General features: G+C 39.3%; 1 long non-coding RNA gene across 1 annotated transcript; it reads left to right on the plus strand.

Moving 5' to 3' along the window:
- The first annotated feature begins 539 nt into the window (after nucleotides 1-539).
- LOC117023700 (uncharacterized) lies at nucleotides 540-7,408 on the plus strand. Its single transcript, XR_004423243.1, has 3 exons — nucleotides 540-650; nucleotides 6,872-6,980; nucleotides 7,116-7,408. It is a non-coding gene; the product is annotated as an uncharacterized LOC117023700 (long non-coding RNA).
- Nucleotides 7,409-7,686: the final 278 nt, after the last annotated feature.

The raw sequence follows: 7,686 nt of genomic DNA on the forward strand, positions 1-7,686 counted from the left end.
GAAATTCCTCTAATCGTGGACAAAGCTTTTCTTTAGCAATTAGGAATAAGTTTTGAACCATAAATACCCAGGGACAAGTCAATTGATTTGATTGGATATGCATCGAATTCATCTCTGAGGCTAGGCTTTCATAGTGGACAGGGACTCTAGAAGTAGGTACTCATTATTCTATATAGCAAGCAAGAAAGAAATAAAACTGAAGGCTGGAGGTACCCAGAGAAGTTGTCATCCTCAAGGTTTGCCTGCAGGTAGTGTTTGTGGATGAAAAAGAAGCCACATACTAAACCTGACAAGCTCAGGGGAGGCCAGCAGGGCAGGCCCTACAATCTCAGAAACTAAAAGTAACCACATAGGATGGTCTGAATTAAAAATTCCTAACTAGAAGCAAGTCATAGAGCGTAGTCAGGTCCTAAGCCTGTAGCTTCCTTGCCAAAGGTCAATCTTTACCTTAACTGCGTTGGTCTGTTGCCTTTTTGCATCTAAGATAATGTACCTTTGAAATGTCATTGTAATCTTTTCCTGACCCCTTAGGGCACAACCTCCAGCACCAGAGCAGGAGACCACAGAACCCCTCTGGTTTCCCCGCATACCATCTCTATGAGCTGTAAATATTAATTCCTAACTATTCTGTACCCACCAACGTAAAAGAGGTGTGTGTCTCTCCATGTTGCTTTTTATCCAATTCCAGAGATGCCCCCTTCCCGCTTTGCTTTCTCCCACCCCCTTAATCTATCACCAAAGGATTGTGTGTAACCCTCCTTATGTCTCCTCCTTTGATTCTAAAGTATAAAGTAAGCTGCAAAATTACCGTTCTCTACAGCATTTTCTCAATCCGTTGAGATTTTTCTTCCCAGCAATTGTCATCAGTTTAGCTCAAATAAACTCATGAAAATTCTCTGCCGATTTGGTTGTTTCTGATATGGACACTTTCTTAAAATAGTGTTCACCCCTGTATCTCCTTTGTTTTCCAAACATTGTATAAAGATTGAGGTCGTGGGGATCACTATACTCCTTTTGCAAGGACTCATGGACACAGTGGGGACAGTAGCACAAGTAGCCAGTCAGCAGTGTACACGCAACACCAGCCAAAGTCTTCCCACTTCGGGATTATACAACAACAGAGGAAGCAAAAGGCGAAAACACTCATGGCCTTTATTTATTTTTGTCACCTGACAAGTATTCTTTTTTACTTTAATTAAATTTATTGGGGGTAACATTGGTTAATAACATTATATAGTTTAAGGTGTACAGCTGTGTAATACAACATCTATGAACTCCATCATATGCACACTGCCCAAAGTCTAGTCTCCTTCCGTCACCATGTATTTGACCCCCTTTATCCTCCTCATCCTCCCTTTACCCTCCTTCCCCTCTGGTAGCCACCATTCTGCTGTCTGTATCTATGAGTTATAAGAAATGTTCTAGCTGTAGGAAGTACTTTTACCTCTCTGAATAGTGCTTCTCAAGGGCAATGTTTGTCTGTTCTTATGTGTCTTCCAGAACCCAGCACATTGCCTGTGCTTAGTCAATATTTGCTGATTTTATTTTCATATTTATTTTCTTTGAAATCCTTTGTATTTAATAGGGCCTCTAAAGTTTTCATACCGGATTTTTAAAATGTAAGGGTGTTCCTTGAAATCTTTGTGAGTTATTTTGCCTTTTTATTTGGAACAAGTCTCTCATTTGTGAGAAGTTCTCCTTTTATCAAGAAAATCAGTTAAATAAAATACGTGAAAGGACCTGAATGCCTCCAGACATAAATGCCTATTATCACTATTGTTATTCTTATTATTTTATAAAGAACGCTAACAGCGTATTTTGCTTCACTAAATTTAGTATGACTACATGTCTTGGCTCACCCAAGATAATCTGGTTTATGAGGTCGACAATTAAGTTTGAGAACTTTCCACTGTGCACTTACACAGGGGAAAGTTCGAGAATTTAATTGTCTAACCTTTCTCGTATTCCTATTGTCCTGAAGTCATCATTAGTAGTATCCCCCATTCACTCCTGGAAGTGTCCTAATTTGGACAATTGTTGAGAGTTTACTAAGTTACTCCATGGTATTGCTGCCTTGGCATCCCTTTGGTTTGGCCAGGCAGCCTGCAGGGACCTTAAACTGACACTAGGCCCCTCATGCAAGTGCATGCTCTGGCCAACTGCCCACCGAATCACAAGCAAATGTAAGTTCCTGATACGACTATGCAACAGTCCTTGTGAAAAACAATCTCCCTGGCCTCCCAGCACTGTATGTACACTTTATACATCCCTGTGTTGCTGACCAAAACCCTGATCTTTTGGTTTGAATTGACGAATCCAGTCCTAGCCTGGAAACCCCAAAGCACTCTATCCGTGGATCCTAGTAAAGGCGAGTGCCTGAGGTTCTTCCTCTGTCTGCACTCTGCCTTGACTTCCCTGTGTGACCCCCGAAGGCATGCCACATACTTCCTCTAGGACCTGTGAGTAAATAAAAACTTCTCTACTTCAATTTTTTTTTTTTTTTTATCTTTTGTTGAACTGGGACTCAACACTGGCACCCTGTGCTCTGCTTAACAAATGTTAATTTAACAAAGTCATAACAACAATAAATTACATAGTAACTAATAATCTCATGGAGTCAAGAGACATAGGTGGTAGTTTCAGCCTGTTCATCTGTGACTCAAACTAGTTATTTACCAGCTCTCCAATCTCAGAATGGTGAGTCCCACCATCTTAGAAAGCAACCTCCTCTTCTTTACTCAAGCACTTGTTATCATATTATCCCATTTCATCTTCCTTCCCTTAGATCACTTGCAATTATATCATCATTTTATCTTATTTACAACACTAATCAATACATGAAATCTTGTTTGCTTATGTGTTTATCATGTTTCCCTTCACTTCTTGCACCTCCATCACATATAAATGTAAGTCCTTATGTAAGGACTTTGTCTAATGCTTGTAATCTTAGCACCCAGTGCACTCTAGATGTACAACAAAAATTTATTGGTTGGCTAACTAAAGTCAGAGTCATTTTTTGTGTGTGTGTGTATATTTTTTAATGCTGTGGACGAAAAAGGGGCTCTATGGAAAGATGCTTCACATGGTGATCTGATTATAGATTCCTAACTGGGCAGGGCATGGAGGGTAGTCACACCTTAAGCCTATAACTTCTTTAGTGTTAGGTTGGTGCAAAAGTAATTGTGATTTAAAAGGTTAAAAATAATTGCAAAAACCGCAATTATTTTTGTAACAACCTAATAAAAGGGTTATCTTTGCCGTAAGTAAGCTCTGCCCATTCTTTCTGTGCATCTGAGTTAGCATACCTTTCATATAACCATAACCACCCTGAGGAAAGCAAAGAATTTTGTTAACCATCCTGAAATCCAACACCCACCTTGCTTTCTCCCACCCTCATGTAATCTTCCTTATGTTCCCTCTTTAATCTCAAATGCATAAACAAAAGTATTATTCTATGGATCACTTAAGATCTTGATCCCTGGCATATGTCATCAGTTTTGGCTCAAACTCATAAAAATTCTATTGAGGTTTGGGCATTTCTTATGTTGACACTTTTATTGGTGAAAGTATCACCACTACTTCTAAATCGAAGCCATTTGGAAGTATTTCCTCTCAGAAAAGTGGGTTTTGTAGCATTGACCAATGAGATGGTTAATTTTTACGTGTCAACTTGATGGGGCTAAAGGATGCAGAGATAGCTGGTAAGACATTATTTCTGGGTGTGCCTGTGACTACTTCTGGGTGTGTCTGAGTGTGTTTGTGTCTGGGTGTGTTTCTGAAAGAGATTAACCTTTAAATTGGCAGATTGAGTAAGAAGATCACCATCACCTAATATGTGAGTGGGCTTTTTCCAGTATGTTGGTTGAGAACCTAAATAGAACAAAAAAGGCAGAGAATGGGCAAATTTGTTCTTGTTGCTTGTCCTGGGACATCCATCATCTCCTGCCCTCAAACATCAGTGCTCCTGGTTCCCAGGCCTTCAGACTGAGACAGGGACTTTATACCATCGACTCCTCTGGTTCTTGATTGTTTGGGTTTAGATTGCATCTATACCACCAGCTTTCCTGGGCCTCCGACTTGCAGATGGCAGATCACGGGACTTCTCAGACTCTATAACCATATGGGCCAATTCTTCATAATCTCTTCCTATATATCTTTATATATCCTATTGGTTATGTTTCTCTGGAGAACCCTGACTAATACAACCAACATTGGACTAATGAGAAAAAAATAGAAAATATTTACTTTGATAAGCTATAGTATAGCTGAACCCCTGTGGTTATTATTATTTTTCAAATCACAGGTTAAATTTTATTTTCCCTCATAAAGGCACATATAGTCTATTGGTTAGTTTGCTCTAAAACATAATAGGGACCACTGGTTGTGTGTGACTCAAATATCATGTGGAGAAATGGGGTGAAAGCTAAGGAAATAGTCTGAGCTTTAAAATACTACATATTTATAAATGTTGTTCTCCGTAATTACTAAGTCTAGACCTCACCAGATTTTAACTAGAAAAGGAAGTCGCATTTCTACTTACACCTAAATTACAATGACACCAAGCTCTAGTAGGAATTTAGTACCCTTCATGATATTCTCTAGTTATTTCTCAGAGTGCCCAAGAAAGGATTCCCTTGTATCTGCCAGGCAATCTTACAGCTGCAGCAAAATTTTGGTGGCTGCTATCCTTTTTCTTTTCTGATCTACTAATTACCACTAACAATAGTCTCTAAGAAGCAGCTTGAGGAAGGCTCATTATCTTTGTGAGAAATTCACCATCTAAGCCTGTAGTAGGCTTGATGTATTATTGCCTCCTGCTCACAATTGAATTGCATTTCCCAGTATTTATGCTTTTGCTTTATCGTCTTCCACACCGTGTTTCCCCGAAAATAAGACCTAGCCAGACCATGAGCTCTTATGCGTCTTTTGGAGCAAAAATTAATCCAAGACCCGGTCTTATTTTACTATAATATTTTATTATAATATAAGACCAGGTCTTATAATGTAATATAAGACTGGGTCTTGTATAATATAATATGATGTAAGACAGGGTCTTATATTAATTTTTGCTCCAAAAGACACATTAGAGCTGATGGTCCACCTAGGTCTTATTTTCGGGGAAATAAGGTATTGAGTCTGGGCTTGACCATGTGACTCGCTTTGGTAAAAAACGATCAGAAAACATGATTCAGGTAGAGAGTTAATAAGTGCTTGTACCAATGTCGGATGTTCAATGTCTTGTCCTATCGGCATATTCTTTTTTGTAACCCAGTTGACACAAAATAAATTTTATGACCTTGAGCCATGCTGTAAGGAAGCCCAAGCTAGCCACATACAGAGGCCACTTGCAGGTGAGCTGAGGAACCTGGGAAATAGCTTGAACAAAGTTTCCAAACACATGGCCCCTATTCAACTATCCCTCATGTTTTAGACCCCCAACTGTTGGCTCCAAACATTGGGAAACAGACATGAGCTATCTCCACTGTACCTGCCAGAATTCCTGACTCACAGAATCATGAACAAATAAAATAATTGCTTTTTTTAAACCACTAAATTTTGGGAGGTGGTTTGTTAGGCAGCAGTAGATAACTGAAATAAAACCATTGTCTTCAGAGTTTCACAATGGTGTTGGGTTATTAACCAGACCCAACCTCATGAGTATATTCTATCTTCTTGCCATTTTAGTTGTTTCACAGTTGGAGGTATGATTCAATTTGTACAAATGAGAGACTTTTCTCTCAAATATTTGAGGAAACAATGCAGTCTTCCTACTTTTCATGGAACTAGGAAGATTTATCCCTTGAGTTGATATAGGAAACCACCACTTTGGAGAAGTCCTGACAAAAGGTACTGCCAACATGAAGGAGGGCAGAATTAAGAAATGAAGGGGGAGAGACCTAGTCCTGATGACATTGTTTGAGTCCCTAGATCCAAATATGCCTGAAGAATTTTTACTTACAGAGGCCAATGATATCTTCTTTTGACTTCCAATTTGAAGTCCAAAGATGCAGCTCAGTGAAGTTCAAGGAGCAATATCTAACTTCCACCATAGACTGGCTATTGAGACCCACAGCCTGTGGAATTGTAAATAGAGATAACTGAATAAGAGGGCCACAGGGAATTTTGATTTGTTTTGGCTTCTAATATACCAACCAACACCCATATTTTATCACAAGAGGCTCTTAATTGGCCCCTATACTTCTGGTATTCTCTAATCAATTCTTCATGCTCCCATCAGGGTGAGCATTTCAACATGCAAATCTGATTATGTCCTTCCTCTTCACTGACTCCTCAAAGCTTGTAAGACAAGTCCAAACACCTTAGCATGTTTACAAAGGCCCTTTTGTTCTAATTTCTGTTTATCTCACCAGCTGCTTGCAGTTCCAGGTCTGTTTCATCTGTCATCTGCCCCACCTTGCTTTCCTTTACCCAGACACTTTCTCTTTGATTCTAAGTCTCAGTGCCATTACTTCCCTTCATCCCTTCACAACTATATTACAATGCTCCATGGTCTGTGCTCTCATATCACAGCACTTAGACAATGGAAGATGCAACTATAACATAGTATGTTGTCCCACTAACTACACTATACATTTTAATTGGGCAAGGACCTTGAATGCCTCATTTACCTCTGTATTTACAGAACCTAGATTGTGCTTAGCCTACATGGATGAATAAATGACTAAATGACTATATAGATGTATCATTTTGGAGCCAATTTTTCAGACTTTCTAGATCGAATTATACTGTTCGCTCTTCATGCTAATGTTTCTCTTTTTGATGGCCAGGATAGGAAATGTCAGTGCAGGAGCCCATATTCTCTTTTTGTGGCCTGCTGTAGAGGAGAGAACTTATTTTTTTTCTTCTACAGGATATGAGGAGTAGTTTGGAATGAACATCCAGGCTCACCTTCCACATCTTTCTGACTAGTCTCCAAGGATAAGAAGTCATGAAAATGAATGGTGAAAACTCCACTACCTGTGAGCCACATTTCTCTAGGGAGGGCACTACTCATGAATAGAAGTGTCTCTGTGTTTTGGTCTCTTGGATTAGAATGTGCTCAGATCCAGCAGTGCTCCTGTCCTCTAGTTCTCTCCTTTTCTTCTGATTTCCAGGCATTAAGTCCAGTTGGGTGGAAGTGGGGTCTGCCAATCTCTTGGTTGACATCTGATTGGGTAGGTAAGTCAAACGATGCCAACTGTCTTCAATATAGGATATAGCGAATTAAAAAGTGGCCCCCAAAATAAATGTCCTGACAAGTCATAATCTCCAGAACATGTGAACATGACCTTATTTTTGAAAAGAGCTCTTTGTAGATATTATTAAGTTAAAGATCTTGAGATGGAATTATTTTAGATTTAGGTTTGGCCTTAAACCCAATGACAGGATTTTTATAGGAGAAAGGCAGAGGGAGATTTGTGATGAGACACAGAAGAGAAAGCCACGTAAAGATAGAGACAGAGATTGGAATTTTGCTTCCAGAAGCCAAGGAACACCTGGAGCCACCAGAAGCTAAAAGAGACAACTTTGAGGAAGTGTGATCCTCTCAACATCTTGATTTTGAACTTCTCGTCTCCAGAACTGTGAGAGAATAACTTTATGTTGTTTTAAGTCCCCGTGTTTGTAGTAATTTTTCACAATAGTTCTAAGAAACTAATACACAGGTGAAGAGGGAAAAAAACAACA

The sequence above is a fragment of the Rhinolophus ferrumequinum genome, chromosome 6, assembly GCF_004115265.2.
Source record: "Rhinolophus ferrumequinum isolate MPI-CBG mRhiFer1 chromosome 6, mRhiFer1_v1.p, whole genome shotgun sequence".
In the NCBI taxonomy this organism is placed as follows: domain Eukaryota; kingdom Metazoa; phylum Chordata; class Mammalia; order Chiroptera; family Rhinolophidae; genus Rhinolophus; species Rhinolophus ferrumequinum.